This window comes from Paroedura picta, chromosome 5 (assembly GCF_049243985.1).
Source record: "Paroedura picta isolate Pp20150507F chromosome 5, Ppicta_v3.0, whole genome shotgun sequence".
In the NCBI taxonomy this organism is placed as follows: Eukaryota; Metazoa; Chordata; class Lepidosauria; order Squamata; family Gekkonidae; genus Paroedura; species Paroedura picta.
Window position 1 is genome coordinate 36543258 of NC_135373.1, and position 14163 is coordinate 36557420.

The window sequence follows — 14163 nt, forward strand, 5'->3', positions numbered from 1 at the left end:
TGGATTTCTGTTGTCCAAAACAGCATAGCCAGCTTGTTTGGCTTTTTATTTTGCTTTTTGCCACATTGCTTGACCAGGCGATTTTTTTCCTATGCTAATATTTTTTATATATGTTTCTGGTACTATTGTACAAGAAGATAACATCGCCATTACTGAGACTGAGTTATTTTTTTGGGTGCCATTACATGTTTGTTTGCCCTATTATGGTGCAACCTCTCTTCCCCCCTCCCCCATAGGTGGCAGTTGGTCTGTCCTTGGGGAGACATGGTAGTTTAGGATCAAGGGCAGTCAACTATGGCTATATTAATTAATTATATTAATTAATTTAATTTAATTAATTAGATGCCTTACCCGCCACTCCCATACGGCTCGTGCCGGGTTACAAATGTCTATATAAACTCCACTAAAATAACCATTAAAACCCCAGACAAAATTACAACAATAAAACAGCGAGATGCGGCAAAACCATTAAACTCTCAAATCTGACCCATAGAGGTGGTAAAACCATTAGCTCCCCAATTCAAATTATTTGTCCCCTAGAGAGGGCAAGGAAGGGCAGATGGCTCCAAGTCCACCATACCGCTGGTAGTGTCTTTTATTATTATCCTAAGGGGGGTAAAGCAGATTGTTCTTCACTCACCAGAAAAGTGTTAGGATTCTAATGCAAATGAACTCTTCCAACAGGAAATAAAAGTGGGCTCTTTTAAAAGGGTGGTAGGCAAGAAACAAGCATGGCAGAGCCGAGTCAAGAGAGGTAAGTACTCTTATTTTAACGGCTGGGGGGGCACGATGGAGCATGATGTCACTTCCGGTGGGGGTGTCTGGGTGATGGCACTTCTGGTGATGTGACTTCCAGAGACATGACAGGGAGATGTGGCCGGCTGACACCTCATCTGGGGTTTCTCAAAGCCTGGATAATGATTCAGGGGTTTCTCAGCGGTAAAGAGGTTGAGAAAGGCTGGACTAAGAAAACATGGCTTTCAAAGCAGGTGCCTTATGGGAGACAGATGGGGCTGCCAGTCCAGGTTGATGTATCCGGCGAGCTCCCCTGAGTATATGGAGCATGGCATGGCATGGAAGAGATCTGTGGATGTGGATTCAAATCTCTTTGCAGCGTTAGCAGGACACTCCCTCAGTAAACATGGGCCTATATAGCAGCCCAACTGTAACTTGCCCAAAGATTCTGGGCTCAGAAGCATCTGACTTTTACCAGGAGGTTTGAGAAATTCTTGGAGATTTGAGTGACAGTACCTAGGGAAAGAGCCTCTTGTGGCGCAGAGTGGTAAGGTAGTAGACATGCAGTCTGAAAGTTCTGCCCATGAGGCTGGGAGTTCGATCCCAGCAGCCGGCTCAAGGTTGACTCAGCCTTCCATCCTTCCGAGGTCGGTAAAATGAGTACCCAGCTTGCTGGGGGGTAAACGGTAATGACTGGGGAAGGCACTGGAAAACCACCCCCTATTGAGTCTGCCAAGAAAACGCTAGAGGGCATCACCCCAAGGGTCATAGATGACCCAGTGCTTGCACAGGGGATACCTTTACCTTACCCAGGGAAAACAGCCTTTGGGCTGGAAAGGAAGCTCAGTCAGGGGACATGTGTCCCTCGGGGGCTTCTGTTGCTCCTAAACTCTGGTATACTATAGAGGTATACCCTCTGAAACCACCATTCCCTGCCGGGAGACAAATCTCTGTATTCTGGAGAACTGTTGTAATTCCAGGAGAACCTCATGCTCTTCCTGGGGGCTAGCGGCCCTTGTGTGGGGACTCACAATGACAGTCTTCTGGGCACCCATGGTTCCTGCTACTAGAAGGAGCTAGCCAGAGGGCAAATAGCTTTGGCCCAGCAACAGCTTCAGGAAAACAGAGGAGAGGGGCTAAACCTCACGTGCTGAGTGGTGGGTCGTTTCGCCCCCACCACCTAGCTGAACAAGACATGGCATGAGAATTGCCAACTCCAGTCTGGGGAATTCCTGAAAGTTTGAAGGATGGTGAAATTGATAAATAAATTGAAGAAGAATTTCACCACAGAGTTTGCCTTCTGAAGCTTCCATTTTCTGCAGAGGAACTGATCTCTGTAGACCGGTTATAATTCCAGGTGAACTCCTGGCCCAGCACAGATTGACTGTGACAGGGAAAGAGCCCGGAGACAGTCTGGATTAAGGTCCCAAGCAAAGCTGATATTTTGCCCCACCAAACTGAATCACACAGAGTACCACTACCCTCCAAGGCAGCATATTCCGTCTGCGAACAACCCTCACCGTCAGAAAATGCCTCTTAATATTTAAGTGGAATCACTTTTCCCATAATTTGAAGAAGAGTTAGTTCTTATATGCCGCTTTTCCCTACCCGAAGGAGGATAAAATAATGTGAGGCTCTCTCAGCCTCACCTCCCTCACAGGGTGTGCAGAGAGGAAAGGGAAGGCGATTGTAAGCTGCTTTCAGACTCCTTTGGGTAGAGAAAAGCAACATATAAGAAACAGCTCTTCTTCTTCAGTAATATCAAGGCTCTCTCAGCCTCCCCTCCCTCACAGGGTGTCTGTTGTGGGGAGAGGAAAGGGAAGGCGACTGTAAGCCACTTTTAGACTCCTTTGGGTAGAGAAAAGCGGCATATAAGAACCAACTCTTCTTCCTAATTAAACTATCTGGAGACTGCTTTTGTCAGTGTGATACCCAAAGCTGCTGAGAGAGGGCAGCAAAGATGCACAGAACAAGGAGACTGCTGAATCAACTGGCATAGCCTGGGACACAAAGGCTTATGAATCGCGGCAGCTCCTGAAACACTATCCCCGCCCATGCTCCGCTATCCTTGAGCAGATGCAGCCATACCAATGTGTGGAAGGGTATACCACTGTGCAGCACTGGACACACATTTCTTCCAGGTAGTCCCTGGGAGGTCATAAAAACCCTGCACTTGTCCCAAGTATCCACTTGGCGATGACACCCCTTCCCCTCTATGTTCCCCAAGCGTGCCAGAAACAGTGACCTTGGGCCCACATCTTGCTAAACAGAGGCATACCTCTAGCAATTAGTCACTGTGCTGCTATTTAGGGTCGCCACCTAGTTGCCACGCCTCCCACTACATTCCTTCCACCTAGACTGGAGAAAAGTCTATTGCAGCTTCAAGCTATTGTACTTCCACTGCCCCTCCCCATTACCACACTTCAGATAATACGACTGAGTAAAGATGATGCATTTCCAGAGGAAGTTTAATTTTAAAAAAATAAGGATATATGCAATCTGGTTGTGCAACAGGTTGAGCAAGGATACAAAGAAAAGGTGAAAACAGAGAATCCCCTTTCCTTACATTTGGAATTTATATTCTCAATAATGTTTGAATAGGGCAGGCCAGTTTTACTGGGGTCCTGGCCTGGATGACCCAGACTAGCTCAGTGAGGTCACAGAAGGTAAGCAAGGTTGGCTGAGGTTAGTACTTGGATAGGAGACTCTCAAGGAAGTTCAGGGTCTCTCTGCAAACCACTAGTGTTCGTTTCTTACCTTGAGCCCACATCTTGCTAAACAGAGTCATATGTCACTGTGCTGTTATTTAGAGTCTCCGCCTAGTTGCCACGCCTCCCACTACATTCCTGCAAGCTAGAACTTTCCAGGATCGCTGTAAATTGGCTGATTGGATGGCACTTTCCGTCACCATTTTTCTCTGAAGTCTCAATAGTTAAGCAATATCTTACTTTTGTCGCTTGTATGTCCTTGGACAGGCGAGCAAAATGGGAGTCCCTAGGTAAAGGTTTAGTCCTTCACGGCTTGTTCCTCCTAAGCAAAAAGCAGGATGCAATGGGTTTCTCAGTGTCTGGAAAATTTATAATCTTCCCTCGATCCCTAGATCCATCTACCCCAAGGAAGTGAATGCATTCTAGCCACTTAGCTGCCCATTCGGGTTGAACCATTTGGTGTCACCTGGCAGGAGACCTCCTTCTCTCTGTCCATTTGGCGTCACCTTCAAGCAGAGTATGGGATTGTAAACTATAGTCCTGTTTCAGCCACAGTCATTAGTATAAGCATGGGGTTAAGTGCTCTGCGCTCAGAATTCGATGGCTCCTTTACCCAATCCCCTGACCAGGGTCCCAGCTCACTTTCTGCTCCAGTGTGGAGAAAGGTATAAATGAATTAAATATCAGCTAACAATAAGGTACCTTCTGGGTCTGAGAACCAGGATGTTTCACTGTGTCTGATCTCAGGCCACTGGAAGCAGCCGCCTGATTCAGGCCAAAGAGAACCTACCGGCCCTTCTTCTTTGGCCAGTGGTCATGCTGCACAGCAGTCCAGGGAGAATACCCAAACAGAATGCTGGCCTGATCCACCTTGGGTTGCCAACCTCCAGGTGAGGCCTGGAGATCTGCTGGAATTACAACTGATTGACAGATGACAGAGACCAGTTCCCCTGGAGAAAATGACAGCTTTGGAAACAGGACTCCATGCAGTTCTGCAGCATTCCAGATGTCCATGGACTACAATCCCCATGAGCTCCCATTAGCACGGTGCTAGCAGGGGCTCATGGTCATTGTAGTCCATGGACATCTAGAGAGCCGCAGTTTGGGCACCTCTGATGTAGCATCACATCCCTGCTGACCTCCCTCCCTTCCCTACAGACCACTCCCAAAATCTCCAGGAATTTCCCAACCTGGTGTTGGCAACCATTCCCTTCCAGTCGACACAGGAGTCTGGCCCGCCCTGACTGCCTGGGATAGGCGCCTATCCAAAGGCTCTAATACCAGCACAACCCCCTCGGCAAGCTGTCGTCCTGACCGGTCACCCCCGCCCTTTCCGTCGCCCCCTGGCCCGGTGTCTCCGGCAGCACGTCGGAAGTGGAGTGCGTCCCCCCGGGGCCGACCGCGGGCCTTTGCAAAGGGCTGCCTCGAAGCGTCGAGCCCGCTCTCCGGTCGACGGGCGCTCAAATTGCACATGTAGCGGAAGCGCGCCGGCCGCCCCCTCCAGCGCGCCCAGCCGGGCAGGTCCCCTCGTGGGCAGCGGCTCCGCCTTCGCGAGGGCCGGGCAGGCGGAGGGCGAGGCCACTCCGACTCGGGCAGCCCGCGGGACTGGAGGGAAGGCGAGAAGCGGCGCCGCCAGAAGCCGGGCACAAGCGGAGAGCCGACGGGGCGCGGTAGGTGGGCGAGGCGTCGCGGGGGAAGGAGCCCCTTCGCCGCCCTCGGCTCCGAGCGAGCGGGGAGGAGGGAAGGTGCTTGGCGACTCGTCGGAAGTCTCTCCCGGGCCGCCGTGCCCCGGTCCCCCACCTGAGGTCCCCGGCCGGGCACCGGAGCAAAGGAGCCGGGGAGGGAGACTCGATCCGTTTCAGGGTGGCCCGTCCGGACTCTCGGCCAGGGGAGGGAGAGCGAGAGCTCCCCCGGGCTCGCCGGCCGGGAAGCCGTCACCCTTTCCCGTTGGAACGGCTCTTGTGGGACCCCCCCCCCCCCCGGTCCGTACCCCCGACGGCTGGAAAAGTCTAGTGAGACGCTACTAATTATTCGGGGGGGGGGGGGGAGTGGGAGCCTCCGGAGACTACGTGCCAACGAGGCCGCAAAGACTGCCCCCCCCCCACGCCCGCAACACACGTGTGAATGTGCCTCTTAGCTGCATTCAGCCTTTGTTGGACCCGGATGGCCGTCTAAGGCCCCCTGCTCCGAAGTCTAGTGGAGGGGAAGGGAGGGCTTCCTCCCCTTCAAGCCGAGGGAGGTGGTAGAGTCCAGCTTTGAATGTTCTTTTGCCTAAGGAGCAAGAGGACCGGCGGAGCGGAGAGCAAGCCGGCGCCTCCGTTTGCTTGCAGCCCTGCTGCTTTTAAGGGAAAGCCACAAACCGGAGCCCTGGCTCGACCCGTGGCATTGTGCTCCTCGAGACAGCAGAAACCGGCCGCCTTCCACGGGACCCGTGAAAAGAGAATCCTAAACGAAAACCCGATCGCTTGTTGCGCTTTCCTCGTTATCCCAAAATTTGCACCCTGGGGCAAGCGGCTTCACCCTCCCTACTGATAGGGCGAGCCCTGCGCAATTCCCTCGCGGGGGAGTTGCTAGGTTTGCAAGGCAACTAATTTTGTAAGCTGCTCTGATCCCCAGATTTGCATTTTCCCCTTTCGGTGGTTGGGTAAGGTAAAGTGGGGGACTCTGTCCCTGGGGGACCCATAGACTGAAATGTCTCTTTTAACATCTCCAACCTGGGATTGGGGCCCTTGTTGATTAAGCCACGGTTAGAGTATTTGTGCAGTGTTCACCTGGATTTATGTATTTGCCCTCAAGTTGAGTTGGGATATGGCCACCCCATGGGAGTTTCCAAAGCAACAGACCATCAGGGGTGCTCTGCCATTGCTTGGCACAACCCTGGTATTCCTTGATGGTATCCCTTCTAACCCCCCCCCCCCGCTCAATTAATCGATCCCTTTGTCGGCATTTAGCCGTCAAAAAATATCCGTGCTGATTCTTTTTAACAAAAAAAAAGTGTTTTTGCTTTAAAAAAACCCTGTTAATATTTAATATTTTCTTATACATCATTAATATGTAATATCTCTATATTTTAAAACTCGCCTCTCATCAGAACAGCAATTTTTCAGAGTCTGCAGATGTGTAGATCGGACAATGCTGCCTTTAATTTGCTTTTTTTCAAGGGCTGTTTCAGCCTTTTTGGAGGGGCAGCTGGGTGACTTCTGACCGGAAAAGGAGAAGTCTGCTCCTGTTTTTTGTCTGGCCTCTTTCCACAGCTTCCGGAAGGCGGGGGGGGGGGGGAGTCATTCTCTGTGCAGCATCTGCTCCTGCCAGCTGTGCAGAGGAGGAGGAGGAGGAACTTCCTCTGTCTAGCCTGTCTAGTAGAGATCAGGCCTCTGGGGGTGAATCACAAGGAAACCTGCCTTTGTGTCAGTGGAATTTAACTTCCTCCCATTACGATCCCTTTCCTACATCCAGGACCCTCAGTAGGCTTTTGGGGAGCCCCACCAGGTTAGAAAGAAGGATATCCTTTGGCACAAATTCTATGGTGAGTGATGGGTGATCACTGTATTGGATGAAGATATATTCCGCTGGGCAGCTGTGTTGGGCTATAACAGCAGAATAAAGTTTGAGTTTAGTGGCAAAGTTTTATTCAAGGGATGAGCTCTCCCTACCTGTATGTGATGGTTGAGGACATTTTGTTTCACTGTATCTGATGAAGTGTGCAGGCACACAAAAGCTTATACCTTGGATAAAACTTTTAAAAATATTTGAGAGGGATATAAAAAAAATACTACAGATGATGTACTACCAAACGGCATTTAGAAAAGATATATACTTAAATCTTGCACAGCATGCTCTAAACTGCTAGGAAATAAATCTGCTGCAGCACAATTGTAATAATTCATAATAATTACGTGCTGTAAAGTTGCAGCCGACTTATAGCAACCTCATGATATTCTGCCTTATGGGGTTTTCCATACATATCTCATTCTTTTACATCTAATGTTACAAACCACAGACTGCATTTTATGTTATGTTATTTATTTGTTAGTTTGTTTATTTATTTATTGTATTTATATACCGCCCTCCTCAAAGGCTCAGGGCGGTTTACATGAAACAACAAAATGGTACAGGTAACATCATTCCGGTAATAGTAAGGTGGTAACAACAATAACATTAAAGGAAGGTGGGACTGCAAAGAGCCTTAGCTCAACTCGTACTGAGACCCAGGGGTTGGGCGGATTCGTAACAGTCATAGTGGGAGGGGGGAGGCTTGGGGGGGGGCGATTGGGAGCGATGGATTGGGCCAACCTCAACCAAATGTCTGGTGTAGGAACTCCCTTTTGCAGGGTCTGTGGAACTGCTTTAGTTCTGTCAGGGCCCTGATCTCCTCTGGGAGCTCGTTCCACCAGGCGGGGGCCAGAATGGAAAAAGCTCTTGCCCTGGTTGAGGTCAAGTAGGATTCCTTGGGGCCAGGGACCACCAGGAGGTTGGAGGTGGTAGAGCGCAAGGCTCTTTGAGGGGTGTAGGCGGAGAGGCGATCCCTCAGGTATACTGGGCCCAGACCACGAATGGCATTTTCCCCATAGTTAGCATTTACAGTCTGAAAATGGCTTCTTTTCATCTTCTTTTCTACTGTTCCATAGAGTCTAGTATTGGACTCCATTTTCTTCTGAATTCTCACGTTGATTTGTGGTGTATTCAATGTGTAAGTTCTGCCATCGTCCCATATTCCATCTGTTTATCCCTGTTTCCATCTTGATGCATAGAGAATCCTAGCAGCTGTTACCATATATTTAACGTCTCTATGCATTTTGATATTATTTGGTACTTTGAATAAAACTTGGTTGTCTTAAAAGACACTGCTGGACTCAAACTTTGTTCAGTGTAGGATGAAGAGCATCTACACAGTCAAGCTGCTGCAAACAGAATCGAAGGCAATCTGGAACCAGAGGCCTCCTTTGTTAATGTAAAAAGCGGAGAGGAGAATGACACGAGCCACTTTAGGGTCCCCAATGGGGAGAAAGGTGGGGAGAGGCGCTGTGGCTCAGAGGCAGAGCATCTGATTGGCATGGAGAAGATCACAGGAAGTTTGGAAGTTCTACTAGCTCCCTGGAGATCTACTACCAGTCTGAATAAACAGTACTGACTCTGATGGGCAGAAGGTCTGATTTGGTATGGCAGCTTCATGTCTATAAATGAAGTATAAAACAAATAACTTACACCCTGCCTTGCATCGGTTTTGTCTTTTGAGAGGGCAGATAGCAGAGACTGTAGATGGAGGAGAGCCATCTTTTGAAGTGACAGGGCCGTAGATTCAAACCTTCCTTGCCCACTATGGGCCCCACTAACCTGCTCTGAGCAGCAGCTAGAATGAACTGTGGCCCCCAATAGAGTTGATGCTCCATGACTGAATGAGAACATTAGAAGAGACCTGTTGGGTCACACCAGTGATCCATCTAGTCCAGCATCCTTTCTCACACAGTGGTCAACCAGTTCCTCTGGAGGTCCAGCTGCAGAGCATAGATGCCAAGACATTCCCATCACAGAATCAGAGTTGGACAGGACCTCCTGGGTCATCTAGTCCAACCCCCTGCACTATGCGGGACACTCACATCCCTATCGCTCATCCACTGTCACCTGCCACCCCCTTGAATCTTCACACAATCAGCCTCTCCATCAGATGGCTATTGAGCCTCTGTTTAAAAAATCTCCAAAGATGGAGAGCCCACCACCTCCCGAGGAAGCCTGTTCCACTGAGAAACCTCCCTGACCGTCAGGAACTTCTTCCAGATGTTTAGACGGAATTTATTTTGTATTAATTTCATCCCCTCATATCGCCTCCTGGCACTGGGATTCAGAGGTTGACTACCTATGATAGCCTCTCTTGCCTTCGCCTTCACTTAAGGACCTGCTGCTGGGTTTTTGCAGAGATCCTGGCCAGTCAAGCTTCTTGGCCCTTCAGAGATTCCTTAGACAAAAGTTGCTGCTGACTAGCCATTCTCTTTGGAATAGGTCCCAGGCTAGCAGCTAGTCTGATCTGATTCTCAATTTGGTAAAGCTGGAAAGACCGCTTCTGGAGCGAGCATATTATTTGTTTTATGAGGCCGCCCTCAGTGGTACAGCAGCCAAGCCGAGGAACCAGGACTGGATATTCTAGCTGCTGCGTCTCTAAAGAGCAACAAAACAAAACAAAAAAATTGCATGAGAAACAACCTATTTTGAGGGTACCCTTTTGGAAACAAGAGGACCTGGAGATCCGATATCACCCTGTTGCCCTTTGAAGGAAAGGAAACGTTGCCAAATTCTTGGACATCGCATTATGGCTCTCAAAGGCTGTGTAGCAAGCAAGTCATTGCTGATGACCTTCAGAGCCAACAAGAGCTGGCAGGCAGCGTGTGTGTGTGTGGTGTGTGTATTGTGTTTTTAGGCAGTGGGACCTCTCCTTTGCAAATATGCTCTTTTGTAATAATAGGGGGCTGAATATGAGAGTTCCAGGTGGCTTAACAGTTTGCTTGTGAGGCATGGGCAATACCTGTGTCCTTTGAGACGTGCTGGAATTGAAGTTAACTGCATGGGACATTTCTTTTTGTTTGTTTGAATAAATGAACCTGCCTGAGACTAAACTGGTCTAGCCAAGTCAGTACTGTCTACTCAGGCTGGCAACAGCTTCCCAGGATCTCAGGCAAAGGTCTTTGGTGCATCAGGGTCATGATTGTCTTCTCAGATTGGCAGCAAGTGATCAGCATCTCAGGCAAAGGTCTTCCAATTACTTGCAGCTTGATCCTTTTCACTGTGGATGCCAGGGATTGAACCTGAGACATTCTGCATGTTTATCAGAAGCTGTTCCACTAATAATAATGGTAATAATATTCTTTAGTTGGAGCCCTTCTCCATTTGCATAATTTCTGGACTTCCTTCTTGTGCACAGCATGCTCGAAATAGCTAGGAAATAAATCTGCTACAGCGCAATTGTAATTCATAATAATTACATGCTGTAAAGTTGCAGCCGACTTATAGCTACCTACTGAAGTTCCACCACGTGGGATTTTCAAGGCAAAAGAAAGACAGGTATGGTTTGCCACTGCCCTCTTCTGCACAGCAAGCCCAATATTGTGCAGAGCAAGCCTTTTCGGTTCTGGCCTCCACCTGGTGGAATGAGCTCCTGGGAGAGATGCGGGAGCTTTGAGCATTCCACAGGGCCTGCAGGTTTATGGTTGAGGCCACAGTTTGAGAGGAAGATCTGGTGGGCCTCCCCCTAGCGTTAAAGGCAGCAGTACACTAGGGGCATCTCTTAGCGTCAGGTCCTGGCTCCCTCTTGCCACTTCCCCCTTTAGGGATGTTCATGGGGGGGATGGATAGTTGATTCCACTGCCATGTTACTTCTTATGTTGTAATTTTTATGTCCTATTTTTAATTTTAATGGAGTTTTATTGGGGTTTTTAATGGACTGTTGTAAGCCACCATGAGCCGGCTCTGGGAGTGGTGGGGAATAAAAATATTAATAATAATAATAATAATAATAATAATAATAATAATAATAATAATAATTTTGTTGGTCTCCCGTCCTAGTACAGACATGGCCAACCCTGCTTAGAGTCTAAGCTTGGGCTAGTCTGCTACAACACAATTGTATTATAAAAATGCCATAAAACAGGAGAAATCATGGAAACCGACTCCATGTAAAAAGCTGAGTTGAACTTAAAGGCTATCGAAAATGAGTCTTTGATAAATGTTGAAAGCCTTGTGATGAAGGGCCGCAAGGAAGATCCCTGGGTGTTCCTCATCAGCTGCCAGGAAAGCTCTCACATCAAACCCCAATAAGTGCTCCTGAGATCAGGCAGACTGCACCCACAAGAGAGTCCCTCAGCAGATCAGAGATTCTGGACAAGAATGGGGCTCTTAAGCACACAAAATACATTGTGGAATGGGGGGAACAATCTGCAGAATGGTGGGAATAAATTGCTGCCATGATTTGTTTTCACCTTTTCATTGTATCCTTGCTCAGCCTGATGCATGGTGTAAGGTTCATGCATCCTATTCCCCAAATCGGTGCCCCAAAAACCCCTTGAAAACCCAACAGTGACCTGATGGTGGCTGAAGCAGCTGAAAAATACCCTGGGTTTCTTCTGCCTCTTCTGAGCTCCCTAGAAAGAATCCTCGCCACTTGCCAGGGGGCCTCTAGGGGCTGTTCAGAAGGTGTGTGGGAGATGGTTGCCCACCTGAGACACTGTGGTTGGGAAAGGGCTGCCTTATACTGAATCTGACCAGGGGTCTATTTTGTCTACTAAGACCAGTCATGTCTCTCCAGGGCCTCATGCCTTTCACGGTACCTATTACCTGATCCTTTAACTGGAGATGTTGGGGATTGAACACGGGACCTTCTGCATTTCAAGCAGATGTTCCAACCACTTAGCTATGGCCCCCACTCCCCATGCAGAACTGCCCACAAGTAGCCAGTTAGCCCTGTGTATTGTGTCCTTGGAGAATTTGTGGGGGGTGTGATGAGAACGGAAGTCTCTGAAAACAGTTCGGTGTATACAGCAAGCCTTAAACCGTTTCCCCTGTGTGCCCTTAGTCCAGTGAAGCAGCCCTTTAAAGGATGCCTGGGGAAAGGTTATCTTCTTACTGGAATGGCTATGGCTTCTGCAGGCATCCCGTTTCCCTGGCAGAACGGACCCATCTTGCAGCTTCCACTTTGTGTGTGATACAGGAGCAGCTGCGGCCTCAAGGACTCTGCTCTCGTTGAATGTTCGGCATCTCCAGACTAAAAATACCAGCGGCAGAATAGGGGTCCCCCTTGTGTCCGGTCAGGTCAGATGGGTGTCCTGAACGCCTCGGGCAGCTGGCCTCCATCTCCATGCCTTGCATGTGTTCCAGGCTGCCCTTTCCGCCTGCTGGCATGAGGCGCCTTCTCATTCTTTTCCAAGCTGTGACAAAAAATAGACCACAGGATTGTCACATCTGCCTTTGTGCCCCATCAAGGGCTGCTTTGTCCCTTCCTAGGCCTGGGAGAGGTGGTTCTGGGCTCAGTGGAAGAGCCTCTGCAGTATGCAGAAAGTCCCTGGTGCAATCCCTGGCATCTCCAAGGACCAGGCAGAAGGTGATGTGAAAGACCTCTGTCAGGTATCTTGGAAAACCGCTGCCAGTCTGAGTAGATAAGATGGACAAAGGCTAGGGTTGCCAGTCCTGGTTTGGGAATTAATATGAAGATTTGGACGGTAGAGCCTAGAGGGCGTGGGGCTTGGGGAGCGGAGGGGCATCAGTGGGGTATAATACCATTGCTGGCATGGATTTGTTTTCACCTTTTCTTTATATCTTTGCTCAGCCTGATGCATGGTGCAAAATTCATGCATCCTATTCCTTAAATCAGTGTCCCCAAGTCCCAACCCAAAGCCCCTTGAAAACCCAACAGTGACTTCATGGTGGCTGAAGCAGCTGAAGAATGCCCTGGATTTCCTCTGGTCCACCTTCCGTAGCAGCCATTTTCTCCAGATGACCAGATCTCTGTCACCTTAAGGTCAGCTGTAAAAGTAGCAGTTCTCCAGGCCCCACTTGGAAGTTGGCAGCTCTAACCGAGGATCTGATTCGACACCTTCCTCTGTGTGTGTGTTTCGTCTTGCAGAGACAAAATCCACACTGTTCGGGGTTTCACCTTCTTGTCCTCCCCTCCCTTCTGCTTGTCAGTGGCGCTCGATCCTGCCACAACCAAGTCCTCCCTTGACTCAGGCAGGGGACCTAGGGCGGCTGGGTTTGCACAGGACTCTGGCAGCTGCTTTGCACGGCTGCCTGCCTTTTTCACGCCGCTGTGCCTCTCGCGCTCACAACCCACCTAGGACCTTAAGCAATCCTGGTGGAAAGCGGGATTCTGCCAACCAGAGCCGCTTACCTCATCCTGGAAAAATGCTTTGTTGCTGAGACTAGGAAAACTGTCTGAGATTTCTGTCTGAGCCGGCCGGGATGGCGGGTTTCTTTTTGAATCACGGCACAGCAGAGAGCAAACTGCAGCTGTTTCTGAGCCGTGGAGAAGCGCAGCTTGCAACGAGGAACTCAGCCGGTGGCCCAACAGGGACCTCTGGCTCGAACTGCCACCAGCCTTTCTGTCTCTAGCTCAGAGGGGTGCCAGAGGATCTCCGAGAAACCCCTGGATGACTTTCCAGCAGTCAGGACTAATCTGGGTTCGACTCCAACTGAATCCCAAACTTGCAGAGTCTTTTATCTGGACGGGAGCCTCTTCTGATAGCTGGGAAAGATGAGGGAGCGGTGAAGGTCAGGGCTCCCAGCGAGATGGGGACCGAAATATCAGGCACGTGGCTCCTTTTCAAATGCCTGTTTGTTGCCAGACTGTCCTTGAGCATTCTGGGAAGGCAGGAGCAGAACCTCCACCCCCACACCCCTCCGTCCCCTTCTCACTTGTGACAGGCATGAAGAGCTGCCTGTGCCTGGCGTGCAAAGGAAAAGGCCATTTACTGCTGTAACTGGTCACGCCTTATCGCACTTGGCTCCAAGACAGTAGACCTGACGTGCGCTTCTACACACATTGGAGAATGCACTGTCAATGCACTTTAGGGATTTCAGGTGGGTTTTTCTGTGTGAAGCAGGAAAATCCACTTTCCAGCAATCACTAAAGTGCATTCAAAGTTAGTGGGGCCAAAAGGAGTGTTCAGTTTGCTAGCTGCCCACTATCTTCCTAATTGCCTCCTTTGAACAGCTTTCGCACCCATTGGAAAATGCACTT

The 14163-nt window shown here is 49.5% G+C and overlaps 1 protein-coding gene across 4 annotated transcripts in view; it reads left to right on the forward strand.

Moving 5' to 3' along the window:
- Positions 1-735: 735 nt before the first annotated feature.
- FHL3 (four and a half LIM domains 3) overlaps positions 736-14163 on the forward strand; it is a 30388-nt gene continuing 16960 nt past the window's right edge. The window contains exon 1 of one of the 4 annotated variants that reach the window (XM_077337249.1): positions 736-754. The gene's annotated coding sequence lies outside the window, so the exon portion shown is untranslated. Of the gene's footprint in view, positions 755-4865; positions 5114-6830; positions 6970-14163 lie in introns of those variants that run through there. The other 3 variants (XM_077337247.1, XM_077337246.1, XM_077337248.1) reach the window with 3 other exon arrangements.